Here is a 21,562-nt window from a genome sequence, read left to right on the forward strand (position 1 = left end):
CGAAATGTTTCAGAGGGTAATTCTGTTACGAGTTAGAAAGTAGTTTATAAAGAAAGCGGCCAGCCTCCTTGGCTGGCCGAACCGAACTACCGCACCACGCTAGTGTCGCTTGATGTAGGATGGATGGATGGACGCTATGGGCGTCCCCTTTGGAATGGATTGGTGGGTTGTGCCATCAAGCCCTTGTACCAAACTTTCTGAACCCCTATAGGGAACGTTGTTTTGTGCGCCTCCGTTGTTTGTCATTTGCCTACTTTTCTTCCACCAATCTTCCAATCGCCTCTTACTAATCTCTATTGCGGACATGTTTACTTTTCCCCTGCTATCGCCGAACAGAAGGGCTTCAAGGAGGCCAGATGTACTAGCTTAAATCGGCTGCTGAGCAGATATCTTCACATTCAAATAAAACATGCTCCATTGTTTACCTAGCCGGCCACGGCGGCCGCATTTCGATGGGCGCGAAATGCGAAAACACCCGTGTGCTTAGATTTAGGTACGCACTGAAGAACCCCAGGTGGTCTTAAATTTCCGTAGTCCCCTACCACGGTGCTTCATAATCAGAAAGTGGTTTTTGCACGTAAAAACCCTATAATCAAAATTTTTTTTATCGTTTACCTAGCTTTACCGCAGCAAGCACATGCTTCTTCATCATTCTTATATCTCGCTTTATAAGTGCGTGTAAGGCATCCTGATCTTGCGTCGAAAAGGGATGAGCTCCCTTTTGAGTTATCATAAATTGTTTATTTGCTGATTTCGTTTTTTTCCTACACGATTAGCAATACATCTGTGGACGCGTGCTCCGTGTAATAAAGCTGGTCGTAGTGATCAGGCACCCATAGAACTTCAGGACCCGTAATTTTTAAACAGGTGAGAATGAATGAGACACCGTTAGTCAGCGCACGTACCTCGGTGCCATCGGCGCTAGGTGCCGAAAAAAAGAAAAATACGAGCGTTCGTTTCAGCATAATCTATCGAGTGAAAGGTATGGTTATAAATGAGGTCCTAGCACGTTTTGACTACAGCCGAAGCTGCGTGTATACATTTTACCACGGAGAATGCACAAGCGGCAAACCACTGAAATTACCGCGTTTTAACGCAGATTCCATTGGTCGTAAATGGGCCCAAAACCACGTATTATCTAAGTAGAGAAATGCATTTGAAGTTCCCTTAAGTTATATCGGAAGTACTTTGCCGGCAAAAAAAGTTCTTCGATGCGTTCAGTAGAAGCGGAGCTATTGGCAGTCAAATACACCGTTCGCGGTGCTTCCTCTCCTTTTTCAATGATTTGCACTGCGAAGGATTAGTTCAATAAGGTACTTACGCTATAGGCGGAGGACCTACAAGGATGAGGATGTATGCTGTGCTAATGGTACCGCCACCTAGCGGCCGCGGCCACATAACAGACCCCAAACAGCAGCTGGAAAAGGACTGTATCTTTCAGTTTGCGCGTAATAGATTTATGTTTCCTCGTATTTTCTTATTACAAGCCGACGATATCATGTCAGCGGCTTGTGTGCAAGTCGTACTTTACATATTTTCTGACGCAATTTACTTTTAAACATTCATTTAGTTCAGTAAATGCGCACTTGCGCTTGACGTAGGGCCTAGAGGAATGAGGATGTATGCTGCAGTTCCTCTCACATGCGTGCGTGCGTGACCTACGCCGTAGAGGTGGTGTTTGTAACAACGGCTTCACTGTACATGCACTTTCACAGAGTCGAATGGAGACGGATTTATTGCTGTACGTAGCCTTAGGCGTGCCTCATAATCGGAAAGTGGTTTTGGCACGTAAAACCCCATAATTAAATTTTTTTACTTACCTTTACGACCACTACTTTATGCTTGTATGATGCACATAAACATGCAAAGGTTGAGTCTTACAAAACTTGAGAGCAGCAAAGGGAGGCAAGAAACGCAGCGAAGGCACTATGCAGTGGATTATGTTTTTATGCACGATTTTGCCTTGCACATTGTGATGACAATGACTAATAATTGAAATTAAATTATGGTGTTTAACATCCCTAATCTGCACAGTGCCTTATGGGGAACACTGTGAGAAAAGGTTCCGGATTCATTTTGACCACCTGAGATTTCTTACCGTGCTCCTAAAGCACGCTAACAAGTGTTTTTGCATTTGTGCCTAATCAGAATTTAGGCACCGCCACTGGGTACGGCTCCACTGAGCTGCCGTGATGGCTATGGCCGATAGTTGTATGTGAAGTTCATCTTGTATATAGTTTGACACTTCATTGTAGATGGGGCGCACGTTAGTACCTTTACGATAATGCAATACAAATATTTGTCCGAAGACCAGTCATTTCCGCAAAGCATCATTTCGGCACCGTGAAGAAGTGCATCTTCTGTGATAAAATGTTAGCTGTCGAACAGTATTAAATGTTTGTGGCTGTTTGAACTACGGATCAGGTACATTGGTAGGAAACCACTAGATGCTGACTTAAGGGAACCATATGCACTCTTAGCGTTGTTGCGACGGTAAAACGGGGACGATTATACTTTCTAAGCGCAGTTCGTAGATGCTGTCACTTAAAAAAACAGCGATATGGCGGAATTAGGATCGCGGCAGTTGATATACAAGCAGCGCACTCGTGCAGAGATAACAGGTAACACAAACGTTTTTTGCCAATCAGCGCCCACTTCGTAGCTGTCGCAGATGAAAGGGGCACTCGCAGTGACGTCACGCTATTTGCAAACAGGGAGAGGTCTATTGCGCATGCAGTATCGTGGAAGTTTTGTTGCGTCACGGTGACGTCGTCGGGAGCGCCGGAGACTGTATAATGACGGCACGCCAACGAACGCGTGGCGACGACGCAATGACTACGATGGCGTGGCAATGGCGGCATCGTCACCATTGGATAACGACAGCAGGATTACGATGGAATGGCATCGACGGAACGATGATTAAGGCGGTATGACGACGATGACATAACAGTGGGATGACGATGACAATGATCAGAGGACAGCGCGACGATCGATGACGGCATGACCACTGCGGCCGGACGGCGACCGTACCACGACGGCTTGACACCGAATGCGTATGACGCCGCAATTCATATGACGATGGTGGGATGAAGGCGACATGATCGCGATCGAATGACGACAGCATGTATAATTAGGATAGACGAAAGGAAGAAATGAGATCGATTTTTTTTTTTGGAATGACGACGATGAGAAGACAATTCTGAAATGATCACGGCAGTACGAGTCCGTATACGACGACATTGTGACCATAACGGCACGACCACGATAGCGCGACGAGAGTCGGAGGACGAAGCTGGGATGACGATGATAGAACGATCACAACAGCATCGCAAGAACAGTACCCGACAATGAACTCAAGACGATGATTGCATGAGAACGGTGGCATGAAAACGGCAGTGGTGCATCGCTCGGCGCACCATGGCGCATGCACGCCAATGTGTCCTCGTACTAGTGTCGGCCGCACACTGGTGCGTTGGGGAACTGTAAGCACGGTAGTTCAACCAGCACGAAAATGATGGGCGCAGTGCGTGGATTTGCCAAAAATTAACCTTTCTGACTTCGAACAAGTTTGCCACTTAACATATTGATCATTTTTCACAAATATACTGCATTATAAATGCGAAAATTCGCTATGATCGAGCATGTGCGCAGGGATACGCAGAAACTCGTCATCTTGCCGCGTTTAGAAAACTGACTGTTCGGAAATACAAGACAAAGCGCAAGAAGTATTGCCACAAGAACATCTGAAGCCACAAGCACGATGACGGGACAAATCCATTCACTACCTATGATTCCCATGGTAGGTGAGTGGTTGCAGCACCAGAAATTTCCTTCATAGTAATTTTTGTAGGAAACACTATAGCCACGAATACCTGTTTCCTGCACAGTATACGCCTGCTAGCTTCAGCTTGTTTCAGTGCAACTGGCAGATATGTGGCACAGTCCAGTGTACAATTTATGGCAGCACCCATCTTGCTTTTTACAAAAATATCCATAGTTTGCAGTCGTCCGCGAATAGTGATTTTAGAGGCCGAATCAAATACGAAAGGAATAGCTTCAGAAGCAAATTGAATTCAATACTTTTCGAATAGTTTTCTAAATATAAATGGCTCCCATCACAGTTAATATAGAACGATGATCATATCTAAGTATTATTAAAATTAAGAAGTTTCTGTCATTACATAGTACGTTAGGAAGCGTTTCTTTTAAAAGCACAAAAGAACGACCGTTTGGAGCATTAATAGCAAACAAAAGGTTTCTTCGTGTGCTCAGGACTCTTCAGAGAGTGGGAAGGACCGCTGTACGACCTGCAAAGTATTCATATTTAAGTAACGTAGCCTGTTCTACTACGCAAGTTCTCGTGTTTTATGTGTCTGTAATATGCCCGCGGGGTCAAAATTTATCGCACTTTCGTGCTAATTTTATTTTTATATGGGTGCGCTTCGCTATTTGCAATATTCCAAACATATACGAAAAAATATTCGCATTTACGAATACTAATTATTCGATCCGAAGAGCCATTCGAATTATCCGATTCGTTGTTCGTGTATTCGCGCACACCTAATAGTTTCCAAATCTTGTGATGCCACGTGCAGCAGCTTTGAGAATGAGATTATTAGGATGCTGGCCTGTCTATCACCATAGCAGTTTTGCTAGTCCAGAAAATGACCATTGAAACGGAACTGCTGCATTCAGTGAAGGATGCCTATCACCATTTTCGGAACTGAGATATCCCGTTTATGAAATCTCATACGCAAGGTTACACATGATTTCTCTGCTAGTACTTCGCTTAACTCGCAGGTTCGTTCCAGCTCAGCTTTGAACACTTCCATATATTCCTCTCATAATCAGGGTCTACCAAACAAGTTTTGGGAAGTTATATGGAGGCGAAGCGTCCACTACCAAGAATGCAAGAAACACCTTTAAAAATGCTAATTTAATTTCACCGAGATGTAGACTTCAACATGGTCATCATGTAGTGTTATTGCTCCTCGGGGCCCTTGTATAGGTTGACTGTGTTGGGCACTCCCGTTGGAGGGGTGTCTGGCTGACACGACGCATCAGCTTTCTTGACAAGCGGGTGCTGCTGAAGCTCCTCGTAAATGCGGCGAACCGTTGGGAAGGGTGTCATGTCCACACCGTAGCGGTATGCGTTGCACGCTTGAGGTACGAGGCAGGCATCCGCAAATGTCACCTCATCTCCAAAGCAGTATCTGCCGGCCGTCTCTGCAAAGATGGCTTCCAGGGCTGCAAGTTAAAAAAAAAAATTGACCCAGAGTTTGGTTTACACAGAGAGTATGCTAAACGAGTCAAGAGAAAAACTTCAGAAATTTGCTTATTCCATAATCTTGAATGTTCGTGAAATGCAACAGCTACGCAGGAGATGAGTTCAAGAAGTAAGATTTAAAAGAAATTGCCTGAAAGGATTAACATCTGTGAACTCCACAGTGGGTGATGAGGGACACCATATTGGATGAAGTGTCAAGATTAACCCATTAGGGACCGGTTTCTTTTTTTTCTTGCTATCTTGAAATAAATCTAATATATTAGCTTACCTTCATACTGATAATTCACATGCAAGAATTTATTACTCTTGCCTAATTAGTTTTTGAAATATAGCCCGTGACCATATGGTCACACTGGGCCCTTACACTACAGCAAAATACGCGAAGTTAAAAACATTTACTTCAAGCCATTAAACACCACAAAAAACATGCATAGCGAATAGTCGAGCACTTATTAAGTGTGATATGGTTTAAATCGTGGAATACACATACCGACGTCATACTTTGTGTATTGTGTGTGCACCGCGCTGTTGCAATTATCTGATGCACACCTCCACCTCTTGCTATTATGTATTGGTGCAACAAAGTGGGCCACTTGGTCATACCGTGTATCATTCAGGACATCACCAGTCTCTGGGATACTGCGTTGACCAGACCCTCTAGGCTTATTGTCCTATCGCGTCAGGTAGCTTAGTGCAATTTGCCTGCGGAATTCCACCTGCGTGACGTTGAACCCTGTGCTACGAATTAGCGCCCAAGCGTTGCTAATAGATACATTACAAAGTCAAGTGAAATTCGGCCGCCAACGCTTTTTGCCATGGATTGTAATCCTATAGGCGCCTACATTTGCATCAATCTGGTCCATACCCCCTATAAAACTTGAACTGAGGAACAGTGTTTGGACGGGTCACCTTGATTCGCTTCTTCTCAACACGAGAGTACCTGTCTGCAGATGACATTGGCTCTACGCCGTGAATGGTGCTTACGATCGTTACTACAGAATTGTCCATCCAGCGGACAGGAATTATCCCATTGTCGCTCAGCACGGTATCTTCGTGCCCGCGAGGTTGGCGCTTGACGAATTCTGGTCAAGCGATAGGGCACTCTTTGCGAACACGGTTCTGCTTCACTGTGCCCGTGCCTTCGTAGCCCTGTGCCTTGAGATGCCTGAGTAGCTGCATGCTTGTGAATAAATTAACAAAACAGAAAAAGAAAGGAAGGTCGTGCGTCTTTGCTGCGAGTTCTTCCACCATTTGAAGAAGTGGCGCCGCTGCTTTTCCGAAGTACTTTTCATATTTTTCAGATGTTCCGGGATCTTCTGCTTGCCTTGATACGCTTTGAAGTTTACAAGGTATCTGTTCTTGGCATTTAGGCACCATACTTTATACCCGAAGTGGATAGGCTTTCCGCGTTTCAGCGCCGGCTCATGGCTACCACTTGCTTAGATTGTCGATGAGCCCACCTGAGTGCTCATCGGCCGAGTCTTCAACCGAATAGGTGCTAGCCTCTGGCGGCTCGATATAAATCAATGACACGTCGTCATCTTCCTCTTTGACTATGTTCGCTATTTCATCCAACATCAACCTAGTCAGACAATAAAATAAGGAATGACCATTGCGAGAACACGCCAGCAGATGCGCAAGAGATGAGAATGCAGTTAAAAAAATAAAGAGTTTGGTAGCCTAAAGTCCCAGCGTGACCATATGGCAACGCGCAAGATAACACGTTCGTTCATGGATAAATCAAACATTAATCTTTCACAAATGCTCATCGAAGGTCACATATTCGAAGAGCAATACGGAGTTAAAGATATCTGACTATTGCTTAAACAAGTAGTGAAAAAAAAAAACACTTACTTCTTGGAGCAATGCATGACAACGCTACTCACAGAGCAACACTTATTCCCGCCCTTGCGAGAAGCTTCTACAAAACGACTGACAGCTGCTGCCACTTGGTATCCCTAAAGCGAACCCTAATCTGTCAAACAGCACGTCAAAGACGATTTTCGTGCCGTTTTGTTAATTTTAATTAATACAAATCCACTGTGTAGACTAACGTGACCATATGGTCACGCTGGTCCTTAATTTGTTAAATTTCACCACCTGGGATTACTTATGTGCACCTGAACGTAAGTACGCAAGTGGTTTTGCATTTTGCTCCCTTAAAAATACGGCCACTGTGGGTTGGGATCGAACCTGCAACATCCAGTTAAGCAGAACAGCCCCTTAGCCACCGAACCTTTACAGCGGTTAAAAAAAAAAGGAGTAAAAAGAGCCCGAGATGTCAACTGTTGCAGCTCATACAAATACCCTGGCTGTCGAATACGAGTGGATTCGACAGCCAGGGCAGCCAGAATACGAGTTGTGGTCGTTGGCTCAGGGATATGTTTGCTATGCTAATAGTGTAATTCCTCTGTGAGGAGGGTATTCACGTTTTTATTTAAATAAACATCTATGCCACCGGGCAAGCTTCGCAAATTTTTTTCGCTTTATCGCCACTTTATCAATAATTCATCCCTCTTCACTTTAGCACGAGATGCACATTTCTTCAATTATAGCAGCACTTTTTCCTGACAAAGCTAAAATTCAGCTACTATCGCCATTACTGGGAGTACAAAATACTCAGAATGACTCCCCATTCAATTGGCCCCTGAGGATGCCGATGACGCTTGTTTTGGTCAATGCAGGAAACTGCACACCTGTGTTACAGTGGTCTGTGCAAAGTTTGGCATTTGACCTGCATGAAAATCCTCTTTGAGTGCCTGTGTGCATAATAGCACACACCAAAATAATGCATCAAAAGCAGAAGCACTGACGAAAATTAATTTTCATCTGAAGGGAATGTTGCCATTTTCATACCAATCTTCATGTTGCCAAAACATGGCGCACATTGATATAACATCCTGCCACAGATCTCAGCATTCTCAGTCTACTTAGAGTTTTTCTCACTCACCTGCGAAGCCACGTGTGATGTTGCGGTGGGCCCACTTCTTCCATTCCACTTTGCCGAGAAGAGGGATCAGAATGATGCTCTGCAGAGGCTGGACTCCCGAAACGAGAAGCTCCACCACCTCGCGACACTGCATAAAAAGTATATGCACTACTGCTCAACTAAGGCGTACAACGTGTGGAACAACTAAGGCGTACACACTCACTAAGGGTGCTAATTTGACCTGCTTGTTCAAAAAACAACGTACGTACAAACCGGGTGAACGATGTCTGCGGTTGAAAGCAAAAGTTGGCAGGCCAAGGTGCTGCGAAAAATATTTTTTTTCTTCGCAGTCTTGGCAGCTCCTTTTGTAATCCATCCTGATGAACGTAGATGAAAGTATAGTCCATCCAGATAAATAGAAACTGAACACGGCACGCCCAGAAGCCGTGAAAACCCATGACGTCACAGAATGCTCGTGCGGCAACTTCAACTTGCATCTATCATCCGTCTATCATACCTCCTTTTAAGGTATGAGTGGCTCTTATGGTACTGTAAAAGCATCATTTACAAAACACACTTGAACACATTTTTCTGTTTGCTGTTCTTTTAATATAACTTGACCTTTAATTTTAACTTCAGCAGTATTGAAGCTACTGACCGCGCGATGCGGCATGAACTATACACAAGAAAGAAAGAAAGATGCACGGACAAGCGCTTGTCCGTGCATCTTTCTTTTGTAGTTCGTGCCGTTTCGCGCTGTCAGTAGTTTCAGTACGGAATACCAACGTGCACTACGTACCGTCCTTTTCAGCAGTATGCCACTTGTGTTTGCGCATATTGCATCTATGAAAGACTACCTTTTCCTCGTGGTATGACGGACAGCGAGTTTGGTGGTTTTGACAAGAATATTAAACATATCGTGTACGACTCCATGCTTTCGACTACCAAAGGCACTCCATGCATGGTACTCCAACACTATTGTGCCGCAGAGTGCTAAACGAAGGTGAGATATTGGAACCATGATGTTGAGTGTCATTATCGCAGAAAGCTTTACAGCTGTTGTACTAGTTGAAAATGACCAGACTGTTCAACTGCCTTTGAACGTGGTGTGAATACAGTTGTGTTTGTGCATGTATCACACAGCCCATTTTCGTCCTTTTCCCTTGGCCATAGAAAGAATGCCGTGTTTCTTTTTCTCCAGAAACACGGTAGCAATTTTATCTTGTTTAAACAGAAAACCTTGTCACTACGGCCTTCAGTGCTTTCTTAATTGCTTCTAGCAGCGAAATCAAAGATTTGTCAAAGCTAGAGTAAGACATGACAAGCAGTATGTTACACAACTGAGTAGGCAAAACACAACATGCAACGACAGTTCGTGCGTACGCCTTCTTAACAGAAGCAGACCACCACCAGCTTTCAGTTCAATTTTGCTGTTCTGGCATGATGAGCCACATATGAGAACACACGAAAAATTCACCTTCTTTTGAGACACAGTAACAAAGAAGGTTGTCCCTGCATTTGGACATTCACCTTGGCTCTCTGGTACGGATCTGCGGGCAGCATCCTTGGTTCAGGGTATCTCTTCCAAGTACTCCATAATGGCCACCTGCGCACAACACATTTATAGTTTATGCAACATTCCTTATACGTGACACTACAGAAAGCGTCGCTAAATCAGCTGCTTACGAGAGAGAGTTTACGAGAGAGAGCGAGAGAGTGCTTCTTCAAATGCTCTCTTTTAAGGGGCCCTGAACCACGCCTCGGGCTTGGTGAAGAAACAGTCCGCAGATGGCTTACGCTGCTGTTCACTTCTCAGCCAAATTTTGCAGCTGTGCACGACGCATAAATCTCGCAAGCGGAACGCAAAGTCACCTTTCTCTTAAGCCCTCTATTTTCAACAGGAGCCTCAATCTTTCCTGGACGCTTTACTTTGTAATATAGTAGATTCCCATAGGCTGCTGCTATTGCATCGCCAATAGCTGACAATAATCAAGAAGGGTGTTTGGATCAGTGCGCTTCTTCATAATGTTACTATGCATATATATTGGCGCAGTTTAGTAAACAGGTTAAAATAAGCGAAATCTGCTTTCGAATTTTGATAATAATTACTTCCGGAAGAAGCCGATTATCGTCTACTCACGCTTGGCCACGGCTGCCCGCGTAGGAATAAAGCTTTGGCCACCCTGCACATCGGTGTTGCAGCCGTCGGGTCTCGTTAATTTCGACTAGTTTTTAGCACTGAACTATAGCCTCTAACTATAAGAGACTTGAGGTCTGACCATACGCACGCTTGCCAGCTCGCACTCACTCCTGGCCCTTCTTGGTTAGGTGCCTTGGCAGCCTTCGCTTCGTAATGACCTATTTATAGCTATCTGCAGCAAAGTATTTCGGAAATAGCATCATTTACATTCTAATACATTTCTTGACCGCGGCAGAAAGTGGTTCAGGGCCCCTTTAAATGTAATATGCGTCTCATTCATTATTTAATCTTTGTAAAATCTTCTACCAGCTTTCGCTTTTCACATTACTGTTTTTCTGTCACCTCTGCTCAGTCACTTATTTCTGCAATAGTTTACGCAGAAGGTCTCAATAAGTACAGTCGAAAGAAGTGGCAACTTCTTCTGTAAGTCACTGCTATAACGTCTTACACACAATAAATAAATTTGTGCTCTTTCGTCATTCACTCTGTGCTATACTCTGCTAACCGTCGAATGACAAAAGATTTGCGTGAGCGAGGCACTACTTCAGCAGCTCTCATTGATGGTCCTTTCGTAAGTTTCGCAAATTAGAAAGTCCGGCTGATGAGTTGCCATCTAAATTATTTGACGGTGAATGAATTGTAGTGTGGCGGTGTTTCGACAGACGTGTGATTGGCCCCCAATGGTCTTGACGTTGTCTGTCTTAAACTTAATAGCTCATTGAAGCATTTGGTATACGCCAGATGGATTTCCTACAACTGCGCTGACAGTTTAACAGACTTGTAGACTACCACAGTCGGGTGAGAACCACTTAACAGAGATAAATCACCAATTTCTACCAGTGAATGGTGATCGCAACATTTTCGGAAGTAAAACATCTTTTCTGTGCCTTGACGAGCAATGTATGGATAGTTTTGAAGGCAAGTCCCACTATAAGAACTTTCTGATATAGCGAACGCATTTTGTGCAATGAAGGTGTTCATTGTATCTGGGTTTGACTAGGCTTGCCTGCTGCCCCAACTTATGCAAAATGTCCCGCATCCCAACTTGACCCAGTTGAGACGACTAAATGTTCCGGCTTTAGCTGTTTCCTTCTACTGGATAACAATAAACAGACCAGATTTCTTTTTATAATGCCTGACGGCTTTTTTGCACGTTCTTCTCTTTTGTTTTCTCTTGAAATGTCATAAATATGAAGACGCTTTCGCTGTCCATATTCGTAGATGCGTTAGCCAGGCAAATATGCTGCACCTTCCTTCACGTAAATTGCAAAATAGCAGGACAAAAATATTTGCTGAGCTTTGTTGCACGAAAACTTTAATTTGCTAGACTTTGCGGGCTCCTGGCACTGAAAACGTCGGTCGTCTTTATAATTCCATTATAGCATTTCGCCAACGTACAAAGCCTTTTTTTGTCAAGTCGTGCCCACAATGTCCTGCCTAACGTATCTTCCGCTTAACAGGGTCTGTTAAGAACGCCTTGTCATATATATTTTCTTCGCCTAAGTAGCACGAGCCTAAAAACTAGCACAGGATACAAGAGTCATTGACTTAGCACAGTCAGAATAAACAACTATTACATTTATGAGATAAATGCGCAGGTTTCACCAGCAGTACAGAACATGAAGGCTGAAACTTGCAGTACACCATTTTACACACAGCCTGATGATATATGCAATATACAATGTAAAACAAACACAACAAAATTAGAAAGTAGGAGGGGGCCTGATTTGACAACGATGCTAGGCCTTAGTTATCCAACACAAATGGTTTGGTCAGACAGCACTGTTAGCTAAGCAACCAATTAGTTCAATTAGGGATAAAAGTTTGGCTAATTGTTCACCAAGCAATGCACCACGATTTCAAACCGTGAACAAGCTTAGGGAAGAAATCAAGTAGAAAGAATTCAGTTTCACCTTTCCTTTCTGTCTGATTTCTTTGTTACATTTTTCTCGCCACTGGAGTTGATGGTGCAAATTCATTGGTTCTCTATGCATGAAGCGAAAGTTTGCTGAACTATGCTTGGCTCCAGCAAAGATTGAGAACATGTGCAGCATTACCGATTGGCTGATGGGTTTTCCGTCGACAAGCAAAACAGGAACTTGGCCCATTGGGTTCAACGCTTTGAATTTCGCAGTTTCCTGAAAGAGAGTGAGGGCAACATTTGATCATAATTGTGACAGCATCCAGCTTCTACGAGAGTAGCATTTGAAAGAGCTCAAGCAGGCTGTGCACTGGCTTCATTTTCGACTATGCAATATCTCTTTAAACTTGGTCTTCTTTTCTCTAGAATCATGGCAGAGGCCTTCACGATAAGGCTGCGTACAGGTCCTAAGCAGGCTGATGTGTTGCAGCAATGAGGTTGTTAATACAATTGAACTTTGCTGTAATATAGTGACATCCGACACGAAGGTATCTTTATTATGCCCAATACCTGTTATAAGCATATAATCGTTACATGCTCATATTGGCAAGAAAAAATTTTAGATTTACATATTCAATTGTACCCCATAATTCGATGGGCCAATAATACTTTAACAGGGCAGCAGTAAATGATGGTTATCATCCCATAACCTTTCTTATCTGCAAGTGTTCAACTTCAATTTACGGCAGGTGGGCAATCCGATCGCAGCATTACAAAAGCAAAGCAATTTGACTTGGGTTTTTTAATGCAAAAGCATTATATGCCTGAGTTCGCAGAAATCCGGCGGTTGGCGTGACCAAAACGTGGTACCCAAAAATGGCCGACGGCGCAAAGAGTAAAACCACGTCAAGGAAGGAAGGAAGGAAGGAAATCAACTTTATTCAGGTCCTGCAGGCCACGAGAGCTTTGGGCTCTCATGGAGTGGGCGTCAAGATATACTCGGATTGACGTCACATTTCTCGCTGTCTTACACAATCCGACATAGTGCCTACTTTTTATGATGATGATGATTATGATGATGATGATGGACTTCTGTCATGGCTCGCACCCACTACATGGCTAGGCCAAGCATCGGGCAGCAGTATGTACATGAAGTAAATTCTTATTTGTAAACGAGAAACGCAAAGTAAAAGAAAAAACAAAACAAAAAATGATGTTGCAATAACCAGACTAGTATGCGAGCGAGCAGTCAGACTAACTGAAAAGCGAATGTTAGGACAGGCTACAATCAAGGAGAGAAATAATTTCAGTAAAGAACATTGACAAAACCAATTTCGGCTAAACGAATGCAGATCTGATATGCAGAATAAATATGCAAATTTTGGAGGACGCCTAAGCTTCGCCTTTAAAAGTGGAACGCGATATCATTCAAAGATCCCTGAGTACTTCTCACGCTTCCTGGCAACTGCAGCTTATGTAACCGCAATGTTTACCGAGAAGTGTTGGCGGCGAACGCTATGCAAGAAAACGAGCTTCTTTTTTTTTCTTTTTCTTTTTGACGGTGTGTACGGAATCGAGGGGACAGCGCCGCTCCTAATAAGAAAGACCTCAAACGGCAGCTGAAAACGCTATCGCGTTACAAGGAGTTTGTGTTTGAGTTTCCGCGTAACATAATTATGTTTTCTCGTATATTCAAGATTAAAGATTAAAGATTCATTTATTTCTCCAAGAGAAAAAGGTCTGGGACCAAAAGCTGCCTTGAAGCAGCTTGACGGGGTCCGGGGCCCCGTTAAGCTTCAATTACAATCCGACGCTATCATGTCTGTAGGTTGTGTGTAAGTCTTATTTTACGATTTTTCCACGTATTTTACCTTGAGAAATTCAATTAGTTCAGTAACTTTATTTGCCACATGGAGAGCCTGCGTGGTTCGGTACGCGTGGCTCGAAATTTGAATCAATAGACACAAATTTATTTTGCTGAAACGACGTCCGACGCTAGACGCGGTACGCCTACGCCGGATCGCGTTAATAATTAGCGGGGTAACCGTGTTGTTTCAGTTAAATAATCAAATGCTGCGACACAAACGCCTCTGACTATAGCCTAGTGTCGAGGCCCCAAATGACAATTATACTGGTATGCTTAATCCTAATCGAATTTTGTAGAGTGAAGCTTCGATCTAGTAATAGCTTTCTCCGGTGTGAATACCGTCTGCATGATAAAAAAGTAGTGGCCTTTTTATTCAATTTTCTTGCAATCGTGGCAAAGAGGGGATATCGTCAGACCAGCTCTATGTAACTAAAAAAAATCAACTCTGGGATACTACAGCGCAATCTGGGCTGTGTGACTTCCTATTTCTGAGAAGGACACCACTGTTTATTCTAGCCAAAAACTATATGCTGAAAGTCTGGAGATGGTATCAGCGATAATTTGCCTAAACCATTTTGCAAACAAAATTTTCTGTATCTCGATTCAGTGACGGTTAGTTGTATCCGGTAAAACAGGAATCAATGGTCCACTTAAAGAAGTTCTGGCTAATAAATAAGTATATAAAAGTATAATAAAAAGTATAAACCACGGGGGCCAGGAGCCCACAGCAAATTATTATTTTTTTTGTAAATTTGTAAGTACTAAATTTTGGGATACACTTAAGATAGCTGTATTCAATGCAGTGGAAAGCGACGAACATACCAATGGATAATCTGTAACTACTACAGCTGACGATTGATTATCGGGAATCTTGCGCATCGCTAGAACAATTGCCAATAATTGTGTTATGAAAATAGGTGTGTAGTCTCGAAGGCGAATAGAAAAGGGCCAACAAAGATAAGGAGAGAAAATGCCCATTCCAGCCTTCTCTTCACACAGTGAAGCTTCAGTGCTTATTGTATTGCTTGTTTCCAAGTGAAACAGGTAATCTCGCAATCGGTCATTTAAATATTGGTATGGTATTAGGTTAGCATTTGAGAGGGAAGTATTGTCAAATTCTATCTGGAGGCTTATTCTGCATTGATTTCTTGGTTTAATACGTTGCATTTGCACATTCAATGTTTTTTAGCTGTGTCTGTACGAATACACTGTGATGGGTGTCGCGACCAGTGATTATTAAGAAAGAAACTTGGCTCAATAATGAACACATATATTGATCTTGTTTGAGGAGAATTGTAAATTTTCAGGTACGTTTTGATTGTAAGGATTCTGAATTTACTTTTTAAACATTGGTATTCGTTCTTCCATGTGGAGAACGGTGTTTCCAACAAACATTGGGAGCCCAAGGCACAATCACAGAGCTTCCCTTTCTAGTAAAACCAGAGTGAATTTTAGAAGCTGGGCTGCCGGAAAACAAGACACACCCGACTTCCATGATGGGTCGCACATGCATTTTATATATTATAATTAATGTATGTCTTCGCAGCCCATATACCATCAGTTACTGATCTTGCGCAATCAACCCACGGCAGGAGTTGCCTTAGATGCGACTTTTTCAATGCGGATTCTCCAGTCTAGTGTCCCGTCGTACGTTATTCCCAGGTATTCAAGAAAATACACATGGAGAATGAACTCTTGACCATACATAAGCGAAATGCGAATTTCATGCATAGTGCACTCTTATGACATCCAGAGATATAGGCGTAATATACCTACAAGTTTCAAGGGTGCATAAGTAGTTTTGTAGCGATTGATAAAGTCAATGTGGACATCACTGAATGCGAAAAGAGATGTCATCGCATATTCAATAAAACAGGAAATGACACTGGCCCTTGTGGTACTCCGTGTTTCTGCTTACACCCGTACGATGAAGATCCGCTATAAAGAAGTAAATAAATACTAAATAGGTATGGTGGAACTAGTGAAGTGAATCCTATCTTCCAGTCCCTTTCCAATATTTCCCAGTAATTCGGATTATTCGCGTGGCGAAAGGACAGGAGGGTCATCATTTGCTGGAACGACAATCATCTTTCGAGAGCGTAAGAATCTAAAATCGGCTTATTTGTTATCAGAAGTTTCAGAATTTTTAGAATTTTTATCACAGCTATACTAACTCCATCTGGACCTCGCGCTAAGGAAGCCAGAGAGCGAACAACAGCCGCCAATTTTTGTAATGTGACTTCCCTAAATTCTTTAGAATTAATGGTTTCAATAGGTGTGGTGGAACTATTGAAGTAAATCTATCTTGTTGTCCCTTTCCAATATTTTCCAATAAATTGGACAATTCACGTGGCGAAAGGACAAAAGAGCCAATATTTCCTGGAACCAGAATTATCTTTCGAGAGCGTAAAAATCTAAAAAGGGCTTTTTTGTTTTTAGATTTAAACAGACAAGTTAACTTATACATAGCATACTCATCTTCGGCTTTATCTGTCGTACGCTTGAAAGGTGCAGCAGCAAGTTACTGATCACTACAATAGTTTGGACATTGATTACAAGAAGGTTTCTTGCAGGCAGCTTTTTGTTTTCGCTGAGCCCACGTTCATTTTGAATTCCACCACGGACTGAAGGATTTACCTGTGTCGGAGTTCAAATTAAAAGCTGCATTCTTCAAGGAATGTTTTAAAACTTCACAGATACGGATAGCCCTAACGTCATCTTGCATATTCGCACGTGAAAGCATCGTAGACTTCAAGCCATTTTGAAATTTGTCATAATTTACAAACGGGTTATTTTCGCATTCTGACAGAAATCACAGGGCAATCAGACTACAAAATAATAGGAATGTGGTCGCTGTTTTCAGCACAGTTTATGGCATTCCACGAGGATATAGTTACAGACGAGATGCTGAAAAGTGAGATCTATTGCTGATTGAGACTGGCTGCAAACAAACGTAACAGCTTTTGAATTTAGACATGAAAGATTATTGTGCAGAGTCCAAGATCACCCTTGATGGTCTGCGGGTAACTGTCGTCATCGTCTTTTATCCCGTGCTAACGATCCTTCAATACGAAATGGGACCGCTGCACTCCGCATATCCATTTCTTGGCCAACTGCTCATAGTGGGTAGGAGCCACACAAGTGACAGGAAACAACACCACCAATGACACTCTCGACGCCAAACTGTGAGTGTTTAAAATGAGGTGTGCCACAGCCAACGTGTCTCAAAAGGAACACCGGGAAAATTACAATGTGCACGACGACGTGCGGATGAATACCTAAGCGAAGACATTTCCCCAAAGCGACTGCAGTGCTTTCGCATTTCCACACGAAAACAGCGTCAAGCATCTCTGGGAATTTTCTTTTCTTTTTTAGACAGGGAGCCCAAATAACGTGTAGTTCTGACAATTTTGACTTCCTCTTAGATGGCGGACCAATTGCCCCAAAAGGCAGCAGTTCCGGCTTTGATACTGGTTTTGATTCCCGGAACAGGACAAAATTTTTCGCAAACTGCAAAGCTTTTTTGCTTACAAACCTGTATGGCTTTTTTTTGTAGCTTCATGCAACTTTAAAGTGCATGACAATTTCCCCTTTAATTTTACCTCCTGTGCCTTCCTGAGCCCTTACTATGCCTTCTTTTGACAGGACTTTTCATAACCATTTTGGATTCTATCAAACTATTTCTCCCAACTTTCACCAAGCATGTATACATTGTCCTGTGAAACAAAATTGACATTCTTTTTCACCTTATACAAGGCTTGATCCCATTCATAGGCCAACGCATTCGTTAGCTGATGTAATCCTGACTCGGTTGCTGACCCTGCCTTCTGCTACAGTGAGTCTCCCTAATTGGGCATGTTTCTTTTAAAGAAGAGTATGACATTGCATAACCAGAGGTGCCGCAATCAAACGTGTTTTCGCACACAAGCCTGTTGCAAAGGGACATAACATTTCGCAGATGTAGTAGAAATGAACAAAAAAAGAAGAGAAAGAACAATAGCACTGCCGGATCAAACGTCAAAGATATGAGACAGCAACCCAAGTGCAACAAAACTCTTTTGTGATTCCACACAGACCTATTTTTTCAAGCGAAGCTTGTATTGGTTCACAAGTGGCGTTGTCACGTTCGCGCAAAAAAAAAACAAAACAGTTGCTCCCAGATCAGAGCAGCTGCGGGAAAAGGCGGTTTGATGAGTTGCTAGCTGCGCCGGTGCCGGAGCGTGAGTGATTAGCAAGGATTCCAGCTGCACAGGCGCGCGCTCACGCCACGCGCGCAACCAATCAGAGCCGTTTTGCTTCCGCGTGCAGGAAACGGTTTCGCGCGCGCTGCGCTGGCTTCGTTTCCGTTCAGTTCGGTCTCGGAAAACGGATGGGGCGGCCACGCGTTGCGCATTCCCCCGAGGAACGGGCAGCGTTCGACGAGTGGCGGCGAGAACTCGCCCGTGAAAGGCCTTGCCGTCGAGGCACCACGTCGAGCCGTTAGAGCCGCCCGAGCCGAGGCAGTCCGACAGCAACGAGAAAAAGATATCGAGCTCAGTGAGCGCGAGGTCGAAGAAATCGGGCACCATTACCCATGGGTTAATTAACCGTGACGAAGGTAATATGCACGCAGGACAAGTTTCGCTTACCCCCATGTTCCAGTGAGGGAAGAGTTGGTAATTTTTTTGTAAGGCCCACGTGGCGTCAGAGGCTCCATTGCACACCCAGATAATACTCTAGCTCACATTGATGTTGCTGAAAGAATGATAATTAAGGACGTATTCTCCACTGCATGTGTTTTGTGTTTTGTTCAAATAAAACGCACATTGTTCCTATCGGTAGCTTCCATGTTCAGAACCTTTTGTGTGCTTTGCCTAAATATGCAACTTTAAGGAGTCACAAACTGCATTGCAAATCGAGCACAGCCAGCCGTGGCATCCTGTTCTAGCAAATATTCGCCTATTATTAGTACTGTACGAAATCTCAGCTATCCATTGTGATACCACTTAGATACGAAATCAATGTGACGCTTGAAAAGGTAGTCACGACAGTGAGTTGTGAACGTGGCATCACTTTTGCCAAGAACAACTAAATAAGCACCAGTACACTTCTGTTAGATTGAAGTAATCGCTGCTAGTAGTGCTTGTTTATTTTCCTGAAGAAATCTTGCCCTGTCATGGGTGCTTTTCACACAGGTGACAAAGTGCAAAGCACAGCTGCTCCTCCTTGTAAAAAAATGGCTGTGGCTTAGGTAAGGTTAAGCCCAGGATGCGAAGCATACTAGCCTTTATTTTAGTTGTTGAACCACTGTTTAGCCTGGTGAACTGCTGTTGCTTGGCTATATTTGGTTCGGCTAGACGAAGAAACAACTCATGCATTACTTCTTCGCCTTCAAGAGTGGAACGCGACAGCGTTCCCGTCGACCCGCCAAGGGGTGTAAGACAATGGGCTACAGGGCAGCGACTACGCGCCCCGCATTGGACGCGGTGAGCGTCGAGCAAAGCAGCGTTCGGCGCGGCAGCGAAATGTGCGCCTGAGCAAGAGACGCACGCCTTAGAAACAGCGCGTTTCTAAGGCAACACCGCATTCACTAGAGGCGCTTTTGTACCGCTTTGAAGCGTTGTACTCGTGGCTCAGTGGTAGCGTCTCCGTCCCACACTCCGGAGACCCTGGTTCGATTCCCACCCAGCCCGTCTTGCAAGAGTTGAGCCAAAGCCACTTCTCCTCTGTCGTGACGTCACGGTGTCACGTGATTTCATGGTCACCGCCGCGCCTGAGGAGCTGGGTTGAGCCCTCGTAATATGCTTCGCATAAAAATCGTGCCTCTGTCAAGCGCACCCCCCCCCCCTACCAACAGACGTTATTGCATTACTTATTATTGCAACAGCATTATTGCCCACCTAGAGCACACGCCCTACGTTGCTCCGAGAAAAACCTCCCATGATAAAAATGGCCTATTCAAGTGCCCAAACATATATTGTTCGGGTCCATAAACAGCGAGATATACATAGCCACAAAAGTGTTCGTTTCTTATCTCGTACAGTCTCAAGAGCACTTAACCATTCAAGATTGCTAAAAAGGTTTCTTTGGGAGCAGGGTGTGCGAGTAAGAAGATATTATTGTCTAACATGCCTGAGCATGCGAACCACTTCATGGCAAGGCTGTGGACAATTGGTGACTGTCTCTTTTGCACGTGTTGACCATCAGCCATTTTTTTAAAGAGCGATATCTTTAATTGGTAAGTGATCAAGCAGATAACGTGTGGCAATAAATAACTTTTCTTTTTTTCTGTGGCAGAGCGCAAACTTGATTACATTCTTTATTCATGTGCACAAGAAATTATCTCTATTATATTCGTTTATATAGCGATCCATTCTCTTTTGTAAACGACGAAATTTTGATTGATCTCCTACGTCTAGAGAGAGCTAGGTCTCTCTGCAAAGCTCGCCGGAATTAAATTTGTAAAACATATTACATGGCGCGCGCATTTGGTTCCCAGAATTTCTTCACATACCTGCTCACCACCAATGGGCTGTAAGTCCACTGCCCGAAATTCGAAGTCAATCTCCTTCACTTCCAAGACTGCAAGAAACATACGTATGGTCAAATTAAACGTCGTTATTATTTTATATGCATTAGCCAAGATTAAAAATTGGAGCCGCGGTATACTTGCCACGCCCACGTTGTGACGCCACGCCTACGATGCAGTAACAAACAACAGCTTCATAGGAAACACATCTGACTCTCTGTTGGGCAAGGTCTGCCAGTCCATAGCTCTGTTCTGATGGATACATCGAGGCAGATTTCCTTGCAGTTAACACCATTGGCTCTTTTCAGTTCGTCACAGGCGCAATGCGGCCTTTCGTCGCCGTACAGAGAACGTTTCGAGGGCACTACAGTAATCAGAGGAAACGTAAAACTCACCGATGCGAACGCGCCAGGTGCAGGAACTCAGAAAGCTGGACAGGAGAACCGGCTGCAATGCATAGTTTGTCATTAGTTAATTACTGGCCGTTTCATTCCCTCGATCTCTGAACAACGTACGCTTTGAGCTCACCTTCGACATGGCGGGTTCTTTTCAGCCAAGCGTACACAGCCACGAAGTTCAATCAGCAGAAGTTCGCAGCTAACTGCAACTGGGCTAGTTCGCTCGCCAACCACTTGCCGTCTGCTTGTCTGGACTCAGGTGACCCTGTGCACGATGGTGGTTTTTATTTTGGTTGTCGCTTGCTACAGCAGGGTCATGTGATTTCGCCCAGAAAAAGAAAAGCGACTGTCTGCAGTCGTCAAGGCCTCCGGGATAGCACAGGCGCACTTGTGCCATTCCAGAGGACATGTTTTGCGAGCTGCACGTCACAGAATGCCATGAATGTGACCTGGCGCGAGATTTTAATCTCCGGGCGTTCGCGCTTCAAAACGCGCATTAAAATGTCTGTGCA

At 43.8% G+C, this 21,562-nt stretch overlaps 1 pseudogene; it reads right to left on the minus strand.

The window, feature by feature from the left end:
* Nucleotides 1-4,926: 4,926 nt before the first annotated feature.
* LOC139047976 (maleylacetoacetate isomerase-like) lies at nt 4,927-21,339 on the minus strand (annotated as a pseudogene).
* Nucleotides 21,340-21,562: the final 223 nt, after the last annotated feature.

The sequence above is a fragment of the Dermacentor albipictus genome, chromosome 7 (genome assembly GCF_038994185.2).
Source record: "Dermacentor albipictus isolate Rhodes 1998 colony chromosome 7, USDA_Dalb.pri_finalv2, whole genome shotgun sequence".
Lineage (NCBI taxonomy): Eukaryota > Metazoa > Arthropoda > Arachnida > Ixodida > Ixodidae > Dermacentor > Dermacentor albipictus.